Here is a 20,378-nt window from a genome sequence, read left to right as displayed (position 1 = left end):
TTCTAGCTGAGACGGTATGATCGACACAGAGTTACTTTATCCCGTCCTGTAGACATTAATTGTTATAGGACGAGTGTGCAGACGAGACAAGGGGCGCAGTAGACGCGTGTGGGAAACCTGCAACAGGACAGGGTATGCCGGCCGCTTCGGACGCGACAAACAGGGTACAACCGATGGACAGGACGGCCGCCGCAGGGACCTAGGGCAGGCACAACGAATGTAGACTTGTAATGATTGCTTATATCGTTTCTCTAAGATAGGCATAAGTCTTCTTGTTAGGTCTACTTGTAAGACTTCACCCACTGAAATATAAAATGAGATATCTTTTGTAAAGAAGAGGAGGGATGAAAAATAATACATATGATGTAGTGCTATTACCTCGTGAGAGGCTTGAATCTAGATAACTCTGGTGTTCTTAGCAGCAAATACACAAATTTCGTAGGCACACCTAGAGCGCCGATCACGTACCCACTATCCAACATACTCCAAAATTATTATCAAAGATTTATCTCGAAAGTATCCTCCTCTATGGCTCACCGACAGCTTCAACCTCACCAGCCACATCACCGTTACCTGGAGAAAGGAGTTGTCATCATCGTCGCAAAGATAATGGCAATGGCATTGTGTTGGTACTCAGCAGATCTACAGCTGCCCTTTTTTCGAAGCACCGAGTGAACAAAATTCCTTGCAAAAGAAGCATTGTGTGAACATGTAGGTTAATATTCTCGTATTTTGTCTTATAATGCAGCCCGTTCTTGCATTTGAAACATCACGAAGTTGAGAGGATAAATATTTGTGACCTGCTTGCCTGTATACTAGAGATGCAAGACACGGTCATATGTAAGTTCATCAAAGGTTCATCACAAGCTACTTAGCTCATTCCATCTATCTAAATAAATATTTTATTAGTTCATCACATTAATACAACCAAACAGAAAATTAATCATCCTATAAAAAACAGAAATAACTCTATCCCATACAACTCAACGCTCAAGCCAAATGCGCCTTAAAATTAAATCATCCTATAAAAACAAGAATGCCTCTATCCCATATAACTCTACGCTCCAGCCAAACGCACCCTAAGATCGTAGGGCAGAAGCTGGATGAACAACCTGAATACGGACATACAATCTTCACATAGCCACAGGTGCTCAAGAGATTGCTTCTGAACTGAAAAGATGTATTCCTGTTTTACGGACCAGCTATCATTATGTGACCATTAAGTGCAAGATTTTGAACATGATGATGAGACATTCTATTTCCAACTCCATGCAGAATCTTCAGCTAGATGACAGGGTTCATCCTTTATACATCCTTTATATATATCTCTAAATTGTTGTTCAAATGACCATCATTGTCACAAAATTCGTGCAGCTCTAACAGGGGAAAAATCAAATACTCAAGGAAATCATGTGCAATAATGTACATTTAGCTTCAAATTGGTTCATTCAAGAGTTCAAGGTTGTCTCCTTCAAGTTGGCACCTATATGGTTAGCAGTCTGAAAATCCATTGGAATTGACATCAAGATGCATAGGAAATAAACAAAAGTTGTGGCTTCTGGCTTACCCAGGGATGAAATCCACCAAAGCACATCGGGCAAGCATGCTAGAATCAACGGGCTGATTTGCAACGTAGTGCAATCCAACTCCTAGACATTCAAGAAGGCAAAATATTTTGCAGCTCATTTCACCACCTGTGCTGCATTACATTGTTCTCGAAACAAAATCATGGAATTATAAGATGCTAACCTCATATTTAATCAAGTGCCAGTTGCCATCCGCCGGCAGACATGAAAAGTTATTCCTATCAGCAAGTATTAATCCATGGTAAATCAAAGAACAGTTAGCTATATAACTTGACCTCTTGAAAGTAATGAAGCATTGCCGCTGGCTCTCTCACCTGAGCTTACTGATCCCTCACATCACAAAATCAGATCCACAAAATTACCCAATACTCAAGCAAAGCTTCCAGCTTGTAGCGAAAATGATCCTATTAATCTATGATTGTGATTTTGATGATTAATAACAACATAGTCATTAGAACTAATATGTTTGTCAAGAATACATGTTAGTAAGTCTCATAGATGTAATACACGAAGAAGTCACCAAAACCGGAACAAAGTTTGATTGAATTGAAGAAATCCCAGAAAAAATAACTACACTAGAAGGTCCGGTGTTACCGGAATTATATAAACAACATAGCATTTTTCAGAAAGATGAAAAACTGAGTTGAAATCAAATTGTACTCACCACAAGGTCCGATGCTTAGGAGATTGCACACACAAAAGTGTTTTCACTCAAAGGAGAAAATAAATGACTTCACCGGATAGTCCGGTAATCTGTGTGCTTTACACACCGAAACATTTATTCTAGAGAAGATTGCAACTATTGAAGACTAAAGATAAATACACCAAAAGGTCCGGTGATTAGATGACAGTGCACACCGGAGTATTTTCCAGAGAGTTTGCAAAGAGATGGAAATAAACACACAGGAAGATCCAGTGATCAAAAGATCTACACACCAAACATTTGAACAGTTTAGAAGATAGCTCGGTCAGGCTCAAGTCTACACACTGGAAGTCTAATGATGGAATTGAAGGCAACATCGGTACATCCGATGTTAAGAAGAAGTTTGAGTACAGTTCCAACGGCTACTATCTACTGATGTACACACCGGATAGTCCGATGATTGTAATACTATTGTCACCGGACCATCCGGTGTTCATAGTAAAGTTGAGCCATTGGAGCAACGATTAGTTGGTGGGTTTGAAGCTATAAATACACCCACTTGGTCATTTGAAGGTGCTGGAGTCCATAGAATCTCATACACACCTAAGAAGACATCCAATCTATCAAAGTGCTTAAAGTGTTTATCCAAGACAATTAAGTACAAAATTAGAGAGTGATTAGTGCTTATAGGCCTAGAGAGAAGTGTTGCTAGGTGCTGCAACCTAGAGAGTGGATCAAAAAGTGATCCAATCATGTACCGAGAGGTATCATGAGTCTTGGAGTTTTGATGACTCACCGGTAACTTATTCACCCTCTGACTGGGTGTGAAGCGGCTGCAGGAAAATTGTGCAAGGACGCGGAGGCCCTTGTCTTTGTAATTAAAGCTTTGAAATGAAAACGATGCACAAATGACCGAAAGGGAGGTTAGTGGTGAGACCTCGTATTGATGGCTCATCATGTTTGAGACATTATCTTTGTGACTTGGTAGTTCAAGAGCCGTAAACGAAAGAGACTTGACGACTGGGAGTATATTCTTTGTGAATCTCCAACGTGAACTAGGGATGGTTTTTTGCGTCACCGATATCACAGGATGAAAATCCCTTATACCGAGTTTGTCCCTACTTTATTTACATTTTGGAATTTATATACTTGAAATTTACCTTACTAGAGTAGGTTACAACACTCTTGAGCGGTAGAGTAGACATACTTGACAAACATAAAGCACATTTAGATAGAAATTGAAATAGGTTTATCTTATGCCCCCCCCCCCCCCTCCCTAAGGATGTTGTCATTCCTCACACAGCTTCAACTCCATACAACAATAATTCATCTAGCTTCATGAAAAGTAAAGAAAATACAAACAACTGTCATGATCAGTTCAAAATTCTGATAGATGAATAAACAAATCTAATGTGGAAGTGACAATCACATTAAGATACATCCTAAACCCAGGAGTAGATACATAAAAAATGCATAATTAATGCAATCAGACCCTAGAAATGAAACCTGAAAACACATTTATCTTTAAGGCCACAAATATGCTCCAACGAGAAACAGAGAAATCTTACCCGTGTAGCAAGATGAGAGCAAGACAGTCATCCTCCTACATGGCATTGTCTGGAATTAGGTAGCTACGGACCAGCAACGCTTACAAGTTGTAAATCATCTGGTGGCTTGCAAGGTTTTGGACACCTAAAATCACACAAGCTTATCGAGGAAATTGTAGCGTAGGTACTCCTTCCTCCGCGGCTCCCCCACAGAAGCAGGTAGTCCCAGGCTGCAGCAGTGGAGAATCTACAAAGAATACAAAAGAGGAGACCCTAGACGTGGTTTATACCTTCTCTTTCTAGTATTTTGTTTTTATACAACCGTGACTCCCTCCTGACCACCTATAAGACAGGAATTTTCTCGTTGCGAATAATACAACTGACCATCACAGCAGGGCACCAGGAAAAGACTCAGACAAAAAAATGATCTGGATGAAAGATAAATGCATCAATAAGCAAAACCTGAGAACAAGCTCATCAAGACAATGATCCTACTGTAGTCAATTTTATGCCTGTACATTCAGAAAATAGTACTGGATTCCTTTTTCCAACAAAACAGGACTGGATTTCTGAAGAAAAAAATCTGACCAGTTCATTGTTCAATCAAACAACTAAATCATCCAAGTGCCAACCGAATTTCACAAGAGTTTCTCCTTTTATCAATTTAGCAACAGATCAAGCAAAATGAAAAACGGCCATGAAACTTAAGGATCACAAATCAGTGCAAATACATGTCTCACACTGCAAACTCACAGAAGGTCAAAACCTGATTATTTAGCAGGCCTACAAGTTATGATATATAATGTAATACCGACTTGAATTGGTGTGAGAAGTAGGGATATAGTTTTGCTGAAAGCTCTGAAACTTTGCCGCAATACCGAGAACTGATTTGAAGCTCCTAATGTGTTGAAGGCCAACAAAAAATTTACTAATATGTACAATAGCAAGAGAGAACACAAACAAGCTAGGCCAAGAAATTTGGTTACTGAGAGATAATGAGGAAGTGCTGGTTTCAGATGGATTCATACCTCAACGATTAACAGAACTGACTGGACAACTTTTGTGGCTCCATCAGCAAACCTATGCACTCTAAAATCCCTGCAAAGCAATAGTATGAGACAAACAATAATGAAAGAAGAAAGATATTCAAGGTGAAGAGAAGAACAAATCATAAACAATGTCCATTCTAACACATTCGTGTCAAATGGAGGAAAAGAAGAAAAAGGCATACGAGTGTTCCTCAGCTTGATAGTAACATTCAGGCTACATAAATCAGTTTTTTGTTAAAATTAATTTGTCGATACCAACAACATGCACAAGCAGTTAGCAGGATTACGTAGCAACTAAAAACTCAGTCATCTGATGGTCCCACGTGATGTGATGGAAGCCAACTTACAGAGTAGTTTCGACACGGTCTAGCAAAACGCCTTGTGCTGTGGCCACCTCTACTGGAGATTCGCTACGATTGAACAAAGGGCGTTTTACCAATGATTAGGATTTGGGATTAAGCATAACACATAGTGGCCGTCGATTGCAGCCAGAACTCCTACCTGACAAGATTAAGAAGTTCTGTAGATAATGAATACAAAGGATCCAGCTCAAACAAGAACAAGTAAACAAAAAAAGCCGTCACATTAGGCTTAACTTACTGAGACTACATGATCACAGTTCGGTGCTTACAGGCGCCAGGCGCTGCAGTGCTTTCAGCTTGGATGGCAACCGCTGTGATGCAAGCTGATGTCGGTATGGCAGTCAGGACTTCCATCGAACACCTCATTGGCACCACTGGTGGCATCCTCTTCCGCCCGGGTGACGGTGGCACTGTAGGAAGCGGCAGGTGGGATGCACTCGAACGGTTGATTTGGCCACACCAGCTTCCTCGATGACGTCTCCTCAAGCTCGCGCGTGTTCCAGAACCCGCCCTGGGAGATGAACAGCTTGTAGTGTAGTCACCGCCGATGCCGAGGAGGGCGGCTTGCGGCTATCACGCCGCCAAGATGAAGGGGGGAGGACGGCGTGGTCTCGCTAAGGGGCGGTGGATGACGGAAGCGGCTCTATCAGGCCTCGACTGTGCAGGGAGCGGTGGCGGACCCGGACGAAGGCGAGGCCCACCAAACCCTCCCGCTTCCCATCCGTCATCTCCTCGCATCTCTTTTGGCTTGATGACAACGAATCGCGCGGCTCTATTCTTTGCTGTGGTAGTCAAGAGGATCGGAACAGAGGGCTCGTGCGACGGAGCGGAGCATCCCGCGAATGGCGGCCGAAGCAGCGCGGCTGGGGCAGCTCCGAACGGTTTCGTGCAGATTGAGACCTCGCGGGGGGTGAGGTAACGGATGATCAAGAAGGGCCGGTGCAGAGCTTGCGGATGATCAGCGTTGGATCCGGCGGGATCAGAGGGTGAGAACGAAACGCGGAGGCGCTGATCTGTTCGGGACGGAGGAGTGATCGAGCGAGAGAAGCGGGTACCATGATAGTAGAGGGGATCGATCAGGGGAGAATGGAACGCGGAGGAGGCGGTTTCTGTTTCAGGAATGGAGGGGCCTCGGGCGACGGAGGACCGGAACGTGGATTGGAGGAGAGGAGCGGTGACGGCGGTGGAGCGAGCGACGGTGTGGTGGTGCTGGTGGGGGCGCGCTGGAGTGAGGGCAGTAGGGCGGCGCGACAGGATGAGGCACGGCGGCGGAAGGGATCGAGGGCTCAAGGTACGGGGGGCGGACTCGAGAGAGAAACGAGGAAGCGGAACGCGGGCAGGGATCGAAAATTCGACGGTTATCGAGAAAAATCGTCGGCCATCTCGATCGGTTCGATTTCAGAAACAGAGTAGTAACCGAATTTAAATTAAAAAATTAAAAAATTAAAAATAAAATTAGAAACTAGACACAATTCTGAGACCTTATGTGAAAATAAATTTCAAAAATAATATCGTTTGCCTCATATTCTATAGGGAGGAGTTTAAAAAAATGAAAAAAGTGGAAACGTGAGCTCAGTTATTAACTCATGTTAAAAAAATTTTTAACATGCAAACACATATTTTTCTTGTGTAGATCTATCTTAAGAGGATCTTTAAAATTGATTTCACTTTATTTAGAGTTTTTTTTAATTTCTCTATAATTTTTACAAAGTTCACAAGCATAAAGTGAATATGTTAAGAAATAGTATTATAATTAGCTTTTTCATATCTACTATTATTTTTTTCTACGTAAATGATAGTATAAATAAACTAATAAAAATTGTTTCACTAATTTTTGAGGTGTGATTGGTCAGTTATGAATTAATCTAGTCATAACATATTTACACAATCCTGTATGTTACAATAACTAATTCATGAATTCATGTATTTTTAAAAGATATAGGATCATGTAAGAAGACTAACAAAATTAGTTTCATGATTTTTATTAGCAAAGAGTAAACTATGCATTTAACTTGGTTTAAAAAATACGTTTTCTCACAGAAAATTTTGAACTTTTTTATGAGTACAAATAATTTTATCATGTAGATCATGTTACAAGAAAACCAACAAAATTTGTTTCACTTGATTTAACGCTTAGATGAATTAGTTATTTATTTTACAATATTGAGATAATTTTTGGCTTTTTTGTTGAACTTCATTGAAAATCGAGAAAACCGCTCGATAAATCGAGAAAACCGAACGGTTACCGACAAATACGAAAAATTCGAGAAAACTGCTCGATAAATCACAAAAACCGCTCGGTAACCGGTCCAATTCGACTGGTTACCGAGCGGGTACAATCGCGATTTTTCCCCAAATTCTAAATTTATTCAAATGAATTTTGTCCAATTTTTTTTGAAAATTCAACCGGTAACCACGGTAATCACAAATTTTCGATAACCGCGCTATAATGTAGCGATGATTTCTACTGTTTATCGGCTACTGTAGCATCTGATTTGATCTGTTGATTTTGATCTGACAGTTGAGAAGGGGTCCTAATGCATTTTACTGCAGCCCTCTGCAGTTGCTAGAGGATCCCGATCGATCGCGGGCGGGTCGAGCGGACGAGCGGGATGACATCATGATAAATGACCCAGGGCGTTGGATTTTGGTCGGATGAGCGAATCTGTGTGCAGGATAAGGTAGACGAAGGACGCGAAGGCTGACGATCATTAGAAATTTTTTCTCAGCTCACATAGAACCTCACCATGACATATGCTATAGTATAAAAATATTTGACTCCTATTATAAAGTACAAAATAGCTTGTGTTCATCTATAAAGGCATGGAGGAACATGTGGAGGTGATCCCTCAAATCATAAACAACAACTGCTGCAGTTAATGATGAAGAGTAAACAAGTATAACCAATGTAAGTTCAGTGTAGAAGAATATCATGTTCTCAAGCTGCACTAAAAATAGAAAAAAGAATTGTAGATTATGTGTCAATGTGTAAATATGTGATACAACATTACTGTAAATAGATCAATATACCTCTTTGCCACCCATTGCAACTTTCAGATACTAAACAATCAACATGTATATTGTTGGAACTGTCAAGTTCCAATGGAACTTATTCAGTATGTCCTCTTTATCAGCACCTGCTCTCTACTAAAGTCTTTATTTGATTACACAGCAAATACTTAACCTATAAATATTTATGTTCATTGTAAGCTAATTGAAGAATATAACTATATTTAGATGCACACTACTCTTCATATATATAGCTTGACCGATTACAACTCTCAAACCGCTTAGACTCCTAACCGAATTAGATTACAATCCAAACCTTCCTAATCTTATCTCTTCCTGCCGACTTGAATACGGATTCCTAATCCTAACCGACTAAAGCCAAACCTTCCTATCTTCCAGAATCCAACTAAGGCAACCTCAATCTCCAGCTTGATCTACTACTATATTTAGCAAGCACCTACTATATGTCTTGCCAACCACAACATTAGTCTTATTGAAAACCAATGTTACATATACGCCATCTCATCTCTTTAATAGGACAACATTATGAACTATGAATTCAGTGTACATAGCTCATATGAAGAAACTATGAATCCACAATGTTTCTCATTGCTACACTTCAATTTAAGCTTCTAAAATGGATTGTATAAAAGAGAGAACAAAATGTTTACATCAACCTAACTTCTACATTAATGAGTCCTATCCCATCCCATTGTAATGCAAGAAACAAATGGCAAAAAATATATATTTATTACCTGCTATTTGGATCGTAATAAAAGCCACTAATAGAGCCATCGCTACAAGAAAAGTAGACATAGTAGAAACCAACGATGGTTAGGTCATAATCAACTCCAACATTGACAAAGTACAGCTCTTTTCATCTCTACATGTACAATCAGAGAAATGGTAATTAATAATGTCTATACATGAACAAATAAATAGTAGTGCGATACCATAAATATATGACAATAATTGCTAAGATCCAAAGCCTTGCCACCATCTGTCTTGATCTGACTCTATAGGAAGAGTGCAATGAGAACATAATCCTCAAAAGATTCATGATGATTGACAACACCAAGTTAGGTAACCAATTACCAGAAGAGGAGTAAATGATGGGGAACTTGAACCAGTGCCTTATATCATTCTCTGGTTTGCAAAATAGAAAGGAGAAAGATGATTTTGCAAGTAAGTTGGGAATGCAACCCAGGATAGTTGACATTTATATGCATGGGAAATTGTGGTATTAACATAAACATAAATACTCACGATGCCTCCCACTTGCGAAGCGAAAAATGTGTAATTTTTAGCATCTACAATCTCCCTCTCCTAGAATATCACTACCTATGAATAGAGAGCCAATAAGCGAAGTTAAGTTCATGAATAACAGAGAGTAAAGAAGAATGTATTAGCTGTATAAACCTAGCGACTTCTTGTAGTAATCGTAAACAATAACACAAATTTATGTACAACATTTCCAAAAATTCAGTCTCACACTTCGGCGACACAATTTTTCTCTAGTTCATCTATAAAAAGTCTATGGCACACAAGTATTCATCTAAGTAGATCTGATAAATGTTGTTGTAATGCACAGTACCACAATGAGATAAGGTGTCACAATAAGGAACAGAATAGCTCATTTTTGTAATTTTATTAAACAAATTGGTCTGCAACTGTATATAAATGTTTTCTGAAGGAAAAGTTGTAGCATATAAAGTTCAGAGTCAAAGTGGACGGACAAATGAGTTGCTCACAGGTGTATCTGCTAACGGAACATTAAGTGCTTCCATTGTCCCACACAAATTATACTGTTCAATATCACAACCATAGATGCGCACATTAACTTCCCATGCTTCATCCTTCTGTAGACTTGAAACATTTTGAGTTCCAACAAACACTGAACGAAAGATACAAGTTGATTTGGTCAATGGCATCTCTTAAGGCTTCAAGCAGAAAGCCCATGCAATGTCACAAGCGTGAACTTGATGAATGGGCAATATACAAATTTAGTTTGCACATTTCAAGCTAACATGAACCCATATTTTCCAGAACACCAAAGAGACTTCACATTTGCTTTTTATGAGAGGACATGATAGAAGGTCACAATTGATACCATAGAACCAACTCTTAGTGAACTTGCATATAGCAACTTATTTGTACCATAGGCTTTTCAAGAAAAAGTAACTCATACTTGAATGATACCATTCTTAGCTAAAATTTGAAATTCAAACAGCAAAGTAAAAACACTTACTATTTTAGCACTTAAGAGTGAACAGCTAGGAGGAAACGGTTGTCCAACATTTTCATCTTGACCTGCAGTTTCAAGGCTGTCAAGGTTTCATATGCAAATCAAATTTCAATTTAACTATATTTTTTAGGTTCACTGGCTCTTCGAGAAACACATCATGAATTGGTTTTCTGACAACCATCAACCAATAACAGAAAATCTAAAATGACATTCTCCAAACCCAAAATCTCATATGAACCGTGATCTCATGGCTCCTAACTCAGCATGACTCATGAATGATCAAAACCAGGCAAGCAAACAGCACTTGATTATCTAGGGAGGATTCCTAAAACACTTGGCACCTCGCAAACATTTCAATGGATAAAAAACCATCAACCCACTACAGTTGCAGCACCGTCTAAATTCTCCGAAGTAGTAATTTACACAGTTGAAAGGATCAAAAACGCCTAAATGAGCACCAAACTGTAGCTATTCAAATCCAGTTAACTTGGACCAATCTCGATTATGAAAAATAAATCCTCGATTAGAGTCCAAAGGAGCCGCATCGCGTGATCAAGCCAATGCAATCGAGAGATCAAGCATGAGATCTAAACCTGGGTGAGCCGACGAAACCTAAGACGCGCGAAGAGCATAGATATTGGAGAGGAGGGAAGGGGAGGGGGAAGGGAAGAGAAGGCACTGCTTTACAAAGGCGAGAGGCATCGATGAGGTGATGGCGGTCCTATAGAGAGTGTCATTCTCGGTGAAGATGCAGATACGGCCACCAGCGTCGTAGGAGAGCATGTGCATGTAGCGCGCACGGCCAGCGTGGTGAGCCTCGAGGTGGATCACGGGGGCGGCATCGAGGCCACGGATGAGGAGGCAGGAGGATGCGGTGGCGAGAGTAAGCCAGTCGTCGCCATGAGGGGAAGACTCGATGAGCCGGTGCGCGGCGATGGAGCATCGGCATGGTCGGTGAAGATGAGGCAGTTGGTGCGGCGAGGCGAGAGGTACGTGAGGAGCGTGGTGACCTGGGACTCACCAGAGGCAATGGCCTCCAACTCAAGCAGCGCATCCCCGCAGTAGAGAAGACGAAGACGCGGCCACGGGAGTCACTGACGGTGAAGTACTTGGTGAGCCCATCCGTGTCCCAGTAGGGCAGGACGACCACTACCGCAACGTACACGCCGTCCTCGAGCCGCACGGCTACCGCGAAGTGGAAGTGCTCCGACCAGACCGACTGGCACTTCGTGATCGCCACTCCCTACAGGGAGCGCCAGTTGCCAACCATCGCTGCCAAATCCGCTCCCTCCCCACATCGCGCGCAACTCGGCCGCACCGGATCCACACTGCCTCCCGCAGTCAACGTCACCGAAACGCACGCCGCTGCCTCCCTCTTCCCCGGCTCTGGCACAGCGTCGCCTTCTCTCCTTCACGCGCATGTGCCGCCTCGCCCCCAAACCGGTTGCCTCACCGACCACCGCCAACTCACGCACGCACGCTCACGCGAGCTCAGGTAGGCAGGTGGAGTTCATCGCCGAGGTCGACTAAGATTGCGACTTTAAGCCTCCGGAGGTTGGCTCTGGCGGCGTAGGCCGGCGTAGGCCGCCGCAGGCCATGCCCCCACTTCCCCTGTTGGCGGTACTAGTCATCTTGGTTTCCTCGTCTCTTATGGCTTCTTGTGATATGTGTCCTTGATTCTTGGTTCGCTTCATCTGGGTGCAGAGGTTGTCACAAAGCTCGACGCGCTGGCCAGCTTCAACGAGATCGTGCTGGAAACCGTCGTGTTCAATGATTTTGAGAAGTAATTGTTGCTTCATTGATTGCTCTTGTCCCGTTAAATTTTTCTGGTCGACCGAGGTTGATACATTGTGCTGTTGTGAGCAATTGCAGGTTCGCATCAACAGCAGCCATAGTGAGCTCGTCGCTGCTGCTTGGTATAGCTGGGCTCCCGAATACCAAGTTCAAGGTGAGGACTGAGGATCTATTTGCTAATGAACAGTTTAGCTAATCTATTAATCTTGCAGTGGAAGAGTGACATGGTTACCGTTCGGGTTATTTGATTGTTCTAGGGTGCTATAGATACTACATTGGCAGACGGTGAGTGTAACGCATTAGAGAAGCCCAAGGACCGGATGTTCTGTTACCTTACCAAGGTTCACATATCGCATTTTTGGTTTCAGTATCACCAGTTTACCACTTTGATAGGTAGGCAAATGTGAGAAACGGATTGATACCTCGCTGTTTGGGGCTATTGTGCTACTTGATGGATTTGTAGATGGCATTCCTTGCTGTCTGTTTTTCCATGTATTGCATCATCAAATTTGACCAAGCAGTCATCCAAAAATTGGGATCTTTTAGATAGTTCTGTGACCCCATGCCTTCAAATTGGACGTTTACATACATTGAAGGGCAATTTGCACGATTCAAACATCTTAAATTATTTCTTTCTCAAGTACTGCATTTCTATTACTCAGTTGTCAGCACTTGAAGTATTAAGTATTGAATATTTGTTAATAATTCCTTCAAACAAGACATCTGTTATGAAGGTTTTCATACTTGGAGGGGTCATATTGTTTTCCGATGGTACCCAACTGTTATAAATGCCCCATCCAAAAAGTTTGACGTTTGGTTGGGCACTGTGATTTAGTTTCTTATACGGAAACTGTAAGAATAATGCACAAGTTTGGCTATGATTTCTGGTACCAGTCTCGTCACAAGACGATGATCAGTTCATCATGGGGGAGGGGGGAGGGGGGCTGCAGCGTTCTGGATAGGTTTTGACCTTCAACATGTCCAGGATGGTCTCTATGGAAGGCACCTTCATGTGTACGACTGGCCTGTTGGTGAGCTCAAGCAGACACTGTTTCTAGGTGAAACAAGACTTCTTTCACTCGAGGTATATCAATTATAAAATGTTAATTGTTAAGAATGCAGCAAGTGGTGCCAAGATAGGTTTTTGTAGTATTCTTCTTAGGGCTGTTGGAAGAAACTCAATTGGTGCCTGTAGCTGGAGACTGACAGGCCCCAGTTTTGTAGTGGATGATCAAAACTCTAATATTTTAGTTTCAGTAAATTTGGGATTGGGGCATTGCTTGTGATGTTCAGTTCATCTAAAAATACAATACCATATAAAACTATTAACCACAGTTTGCTGCTCGCTTTTTCTGCAGGTGAGGTTTTTACATGACCCATCAAAGGACACTGGCTATGTTGGCTGTGCTTTGACAAGCAACATGGTGAGATTTTTCAAAACTGCTGATGGATCATGGATCCATGAAGTTTGCCCATGCTACATGCTTAAGTTCTTTCCAATATTAAACTTGATTTTCCAACTTGTTTACACTTCTTATGATTGCATTTGTAGCTTGCTATATCTGTGAAACCACTGAAGGTACGCAACTGGATTCTACCATAAGTGTCTGGATTGATAACTGATTTTATTCTCTATCTTGATGATCGCTATCTCTACTTGGTCAATTGGCTTCAGGCAATACAACATTGAGCATCATGCAAAGCCTGTGTTGGCTGGGGCAATATGGGTTGGTGGCCTTCTTCAAAAGGGCAGTGATGCCGTCTATGTGACTGATGATGGTCAAGAAGAACAATATAATGTGCCCTAGGTCAAGGTAATCCACCCCCCCCCCCTCTAAAACCTTATTGATTGAGAAGATAATTTATGATTATGAGAGTTTGAATTTTATTGGTGGTTGAATGTGGTTCATTGTAAGTTATCAAGTACCAAACTACACCAGATTTTTGCATTGTCATTTGTCAAGTTAAAGAATACTGGCACACTTGGAATCCTACTGAACCATGAGGCTTCTTGAAGGAACACAAATGTCTGATAACATGCTGTTGTGATGTCTGGCAAATCAAGCCCTCTCAGGGGTCATGTCACTAGCATTTGGCTCAAGGATCTGCACTGATCCACTGCACTGAATGTACATTTTGAGTTTTCGAAGCAGAAGTGCAACTACAAATACCTCTGCTTCTGTCAAAGTAACAAGCATACTGTCATGTAGAATGATACCCTTGATCTAGATCTAGCATGTCTGTTGTTGCGAGGCTAATTAAGCGGATGACGACACATGGTATATCGTGAAAATATTCGGTCCCCGTTGCAACGCACGGGTATGTAACTATGTTATAATATTTTTCATAGTGGAATGATGTTACTATAAAGTTTTTTCCACAAAGGGACTTGTAGATTCTTTATTTTTGGTATTTCAGGGGTGAATTATGATCCTTGGTTGTTACTATTCTCTAGTTGTAGCACGAACAAGTGTTGTCAGTGCCAACTAACATTTATTTTGTCATTGTCATGGATAAAGATCTAAGATCTTAGTTTTTTGAAGTAAAGTTTTATATTCTTTCTAACAATGATTCAATACTTAGTTTTAAATTCTATTGGGATATATTTTTTAGGGTTCTAACTAATAAAGCAGTTGAAAAAAATGAAGGGAAGCTATTGCCACTAATTTAGAAAGCTTTTATTGGTCTTGACTACTGGAGCAATTGGTTCTTGTGTTGGTAGTCCTTGCACTTTGGAAGGGTGCAGGCCCAACTATGGTGAGAGTTATGGTCGAGAGGTTAAGCAGAAATAGTTAGAACACAGACATTTTCCTGATCAAACCTGCATGAACGGCCTTATACTCAAAAACCTCAATATTGGTTGTTTCACATATTTGTTTTACCCTGTTAATTGCATACGGTCCTGACTCCAGCTACGTCACACACAATGAGCAATTAGCATTGAGTGATGAATTTATCTTAATAATAAATTTTTGAGTTTTTGGTGGAAGCAAATCGCCCAGCTATTTGGTGAGTGATGAGTGATACATATTTGATTCTGTTTCTTGTTATAGCTAACACCAAAGCACCTTGTGTTCCTTGGTTTAATAGTAAAACATTAATTAATTCTTGATCAACATGGAAATCTTATATTCTATAGTTCTACGTCCATCCAGATAGGTACTCTGCAACCATGTATGAAATCTATTTGTATTGTTCATAGGCTGGTTCTTGAAGTATTTAACATCACATGCAACTTTAAAAATGGGCAAAATAAGCTTACTTTACCTCGAAAACACACAGATTCTGGAAAGGAATTAAGCAATTGTCATCATCATTTTATCTAAATGTATAGTCCTTACAGTCACTACTTGAGTTCCTCCTTCACTCTTCAGGCTAGGAGAGCATGTAGAGCAAACCTCTGTTGTTGTAAAAAGTATCATATCGCCTACATGATAGACTTTCATAACTGGACATCTATGTGTAGCAGCATAATAGAGAGGTTGAAGAAAAGAGTGGACTTCTTGACCAGCATCCTCAACCTAATCAAGACTTAAGAGAAATTGTGAAACATGAAGATTTTTGCACCGAAGGAAGTGTGAAGTTCAGTTTGCGTGTGCGATTTGGATTACTTTTCTATATTGCTGGAACTTATGTATCAATCAACTTTATGTTGTAAAATTGATTGTTGTTTTATTGCAATGCATGTGTTTCACCGTCAACTGTAATATCTCGTAGATTTTTTTTTGCTCCCGTTACAATGTACAAGCATCGTACTAGTATATATAAAAAGAGGGAAGAGATGACTTTCGTTTAACCTACTTTCTCAGTCTTCATATACCATCTTTAGACCATCCTTAACCGTTTATTTCCCTTCCTAGCCTAAAATCCCTTCCCGAAGTGATTTCCTTTTTAGATTCGTCCCCTTTAGGTTTCTGCACTCCAATAGCATTCCCTTATTATTTTCCTCAACAGACTTCCAATATTCTATCATTTCATCATAACTGCCACAACGGATATAATACGACTACAATACATGGTACGTATACAATGTACATGTATTTGTTTATAGGGAGTAGAACGATCGTTGTGCCTCCAACCCAAACTTTTTCCGCCAGCAATCTCTCTATCACTTTCTTCTATGTTTTGTTGTTTTCCCAAATCCGAAGAGCAGAGCTGCACGCATGCTACCCATTCATTCCGTCTATCACTTTCTTCTATGTTTTGTTGTTTTCCTAAATCCGAAGAGCAGAGCTGCATGCATGCTACCCATTCATTCCGGCATCCAGTAATATGTACATGTGTTTTGTACATAAATGGTCTTATTTTTGAACCCATTTCGTTGCTACCTTCGTGTGCAAGATTCTTCTCATGGAAGCTAGGAACCACATGCCTGGTGGCTTTATGGTCACGAGTCTTCCCGTGGAAAGAACTTAGAACATGCCTGATAGCTTGCATGGGAAGCCGGGTTACTTGCTCGAGAAGACTGTCGTCGCTATAAAAGAGGGCTGCTACCAAAGTAGAGAGGCACAATTGCCTCCACATTTCACATTTACACAATGAACTTGTCTACATCCGGAGATCAGTTCATGTTCTCATTGGACTCGAGCGACGATGAGGATGAATTGATGTTGATGATCTCCATTGAGGAGAAAGAGCTTATTGCCCAAGGTCTCACTCGTCAGCATGGCTCCGTGCTAGGACATGCAGTCATAGATTGTGTGCACCAGGAAGGTGTTGCAAGGCTATTCCGGGACTATTTCGCCGACAACTCAGTGTATGGTGATACATTATTCCGTCATAGGTAAGACCATATTCCCTACAAACATATTTATAGGTTGTGATGCGTACTAACGACTGTTCACCCTTTAAGGTGTGAGATCATGTGATGAAAAATTGGTTTGATTGATGAAATTGGCAGAGCAAAGTGATTTAGCATAATGACATTCGTTTGATGTTTATAAGTTGCTAAGATATGCTTGATAGTGTGGCTTGGTTGAGTATTTGTTATATATGTGGATGAATTTTGATACTCATTGAAATAATTAAAATAACAAGATTTGATTCTCTCTTTTGAATTTTTAATGAAGTCATTGCCAAAGGGGGAGATAATTTTTTTTCCTCAAAGGATTTTTTTTTATTTCACTTTGCATTTGATTTTAAAATCAAATCATGTCTGTTAAAAGGTTGTCAATACTCATATGAGGGTTGCCAATGTTTTCATAAAGGGAAGATTGTGAGATCATGTGATGAAAAATTAGTTTGATTGATGAAATTGGTAGAGCAAAGTGATTTAGCATAATGACATTTGGTTGATGTTCATAAGTTGCTAAGATATGCTTAGATAGCATAGTTGGTTTGATGCGTTATCATTAGTTGGGTATGCTTATGTTAGCGTGTTGTTTTTGCTTGGAGTTTGCGTGAACTGATCTTGAGTCAAGTCGGGAAGGACTTGTGCTTGTACTCGATTGTTGTTTGATTTATGTGCAGGTGTTGCTCAAAGGTGAGCATGGTCGATGATGGATCAACAAACTAAGTTCTGGGAGAAACTGAGGTTTGATGACTAGGTTCAGGAGAAACTAAGGTCGTTGTGATCGAGGATGCCATGCGGGACGTACGAGCTGAGAAAACAATGCATATGGAGACAAGGCTTTGCATTGGACGCATGAGGCGATCTGATCGTGAGAGGACATGAAGACTAATTTGTGTTCAAGTTGGAGCAGACACGAGGGAGTCGTGTCGTGGCTGGACTTGAGACAAGAGTTAGTGTCAGAGACGGACTTTGAGTTGGTTACGTATATGCATGTATACATGGGAGATGTGCATGCATGATTGTAGGGAACCGTCCAAATAATATTCTAATTAATCATCAAGTCGGTCATTTGCATAACCACGATTACAACGATTAACTAGAATATCACCCCGATAGTCCCGACATGTGTTTCCTCTAGGATCGAAACACACGCCTTTACAACAAGCACGTCATCACAAGACATAATAAAGAACGAGTAATTAAATTAAGTTACAAATCTTTAAGTAGATTAACTTTACAACAGAAGTATAAACCGAACATTGTTAGAGTAGCTACACAGCGGAGTAAAATACATGACAACAAAAGATGAGTAGTGTCATTTGCCCTAAGGCGCTACTCCAAAATAACATCAATCGAGTAGACGACACTACTCATGCCCGTTACCAACATCGACGGGCGTAAAATGCCAAACACTAAACCTTCCTCACCTGAAAAGCAAATAAAGCATGTGAGTACGAAGGTACTCACAAGATTTAATCCATAATAGGCACTTATAATTAGCCCGACTCCAAAGATAATGCAATTTGGATAATTAGCAAGGACTCGGCCACAAAGTTAAGTGAATTTCATATGCAAGAGCAATTTTGACTTAAGTGTAAGCATCTATATCTAACCATAAACAACCTTCTATCCTGAGATCATTATCATACATAATTATAACTTGAACCGTATCAAAACTTCAACAACATCACCATACATTTCCCAACATACCATCACAACAACAACTGAAACTCTACGATTGATGCAAATGGACAGAAACGTACTCATAACCAAAAGTGCGGCAATTCAAATTGTTTTACACCCTACAAGGGGTACTCCATTACCCACACGACTTGAGGACCATACGGCTTGCGTGACCACATAGGTCCACACAAGGGGTACTCATGTCAACCTTTCCCAAATAAGCCACAACCGTTTGAACATGTGCCTCGGTATGCGGGGCTCATCTAGAACTACTCTTAGAGCAAACTAGATACCCCTTACAAGCCTATTATGCCGACAACACCTGAGACTAGCATGCCAAAAGATCACAGCTACATAAGGTATTCGGCTTATCCGTCCCATATACGGATACGTGGTAAGTACGGACAGGTGCTAAAAAATACTGCAACAACGGACGGTGCTTAATCAATTCAAGATGGCCTATAGCATCCGAGTCTCCCTTTTCGAGCCATCCCTATTGCACGCCCGTATCTCGGCTCATCCTCACTAACTTACACCATCCTCTATCATCATTATCTTTGTGATATAAGGTAAACCCTAAGCTCACGAACGATAACCGAACCACCTCTCGACTTCTATCGAGGACCTAAGTCATACTAAGCATAACGCATTCTTTTTAAGTTAGATCATTATGTGATATGAACAACCCAGGTTACAAAAGATCAAGTGATAAACAATGTCAATGGAGGGTAATGCAATAAATAGGATCTAACCAAAACCCGACATAAGACTCATTGACATGCAAACATACATAAATCATAACTTATCAATTGACACAATATATGATCTAAAGTAATAGGATAAAAATGCTTAGATACTTGCCTTGTTTATCAGCTTCACAAGCAAGGGGAATAACTTCCGGATCGCCCTTGATCACGCTTGTGTCACCCTCCGGTCCTTTGTTCACTAACGAAGATCGCATGCAATGATGAGCATGAAAGAGATACAAATAAAATACTAAATTTTTTTAATGAGGATGTGGTACTGGGTAATGAACATAATTCAACAAGAAATACTCGAATTTAAATACGTAACCTCATGATAAAAAGGATTTATTTAAGGTCTGTCAAAAAGATCTTAATTAACCTAGCTATCAAGACTAAATGAGCTTCAATAATTTAAATAACACTTTCATACCAAAGTATATTCTTCCTAGATATCAATGATCATAATATGAATTATCCAAGTGGTTCCATAATTTTAGGACATGGCATTAGTTAATTGTGATTTAATTAAGTTGAAATGTATTTAAATAATTAATTAAATATAAGAAAGTATTTATTGAGTTCCAATATTTTTAAAATGTATTTCATACTCCTACGAAGCTAACGCAACTAGTTTAATAATTTTTGGAGTTCGTATGAATTAACTATGAAATATACAAGCTATCAGGAAAAAAGAAAATGTTTGATGAACAGTAAAATCAGGAGTCTCTTGGTGAACTCGGACTCTCCGGGTTCTGGATTCTCAGGGTAGGGGTCTTCGGCTATTTTTAGTTAAAATCACCCAGAACATCCGAGTTTACTTGATAGTCCGAGTTCTGATAGCAAAACACAGGTTTTTTTGACGATTCTTCGGTCGATTCAACTTGCATGTGAAAATCTAAGCCACCTAAACATGTAAAGGTAC

The 20,378-nt window shown here is 40.5% G+C and overlaps 1 long non-coding RNA gene and 2 pseudogenes across 1 annotated transcript; 1 reads left to right on the top strand and 2 right to left on the bottom strand.

The window, feature by feature from the left end:
• Positions 1 to 3,507: 3,507 nt before the first annotated feature.
• LOC133916007 (uncharacterized) lies at positions 3,508 to 6,540 on the bottom strand. Its single transcript, XR_009909432.1, has 3 exons — positions 5,426 to 6,540; positions 5,173 to 5,326; positions 3,508 to 4,874 (listed from the first exon to the last, which is right to left on the bottom strand). It is a non-coding gene; the product is annotated as an uncharacterized LOC133916007 (long non-coding RNA).
• A 2,207-nt stretch (positions 6,541 to 8,747) lies between these two features.
• LOC133914706 (uncharacterized) lies at positions 8,748 to 11,862 on the bottom strand (annotated as a pseudogene).
• LOC133914705 (selenium-binding protein 1-like) lies at positions 11,861 to 14,043 on the top strand (annotated as a pseudogene).
• Positions 14,044 to 20,378: the final 6,335 nt, after the last annotated feature.

Source organism: Phragmites australis, chromosome 4 (assembly GCF_958298935.1).
Source record: "Phragmites australis chromosome 4, lpPhrAust1.1, whole genome shotgun sequence".
NCBI classification, from domain to species: Eukaryota; Viridiplantae; Streptophyta; class Magnoliopsida; order Poales; family Poaceae; genus Phragmites; species Phragmites australis.
This window is presented reverse-complemented; position numbering and strand designations above follow the sequence as displayed.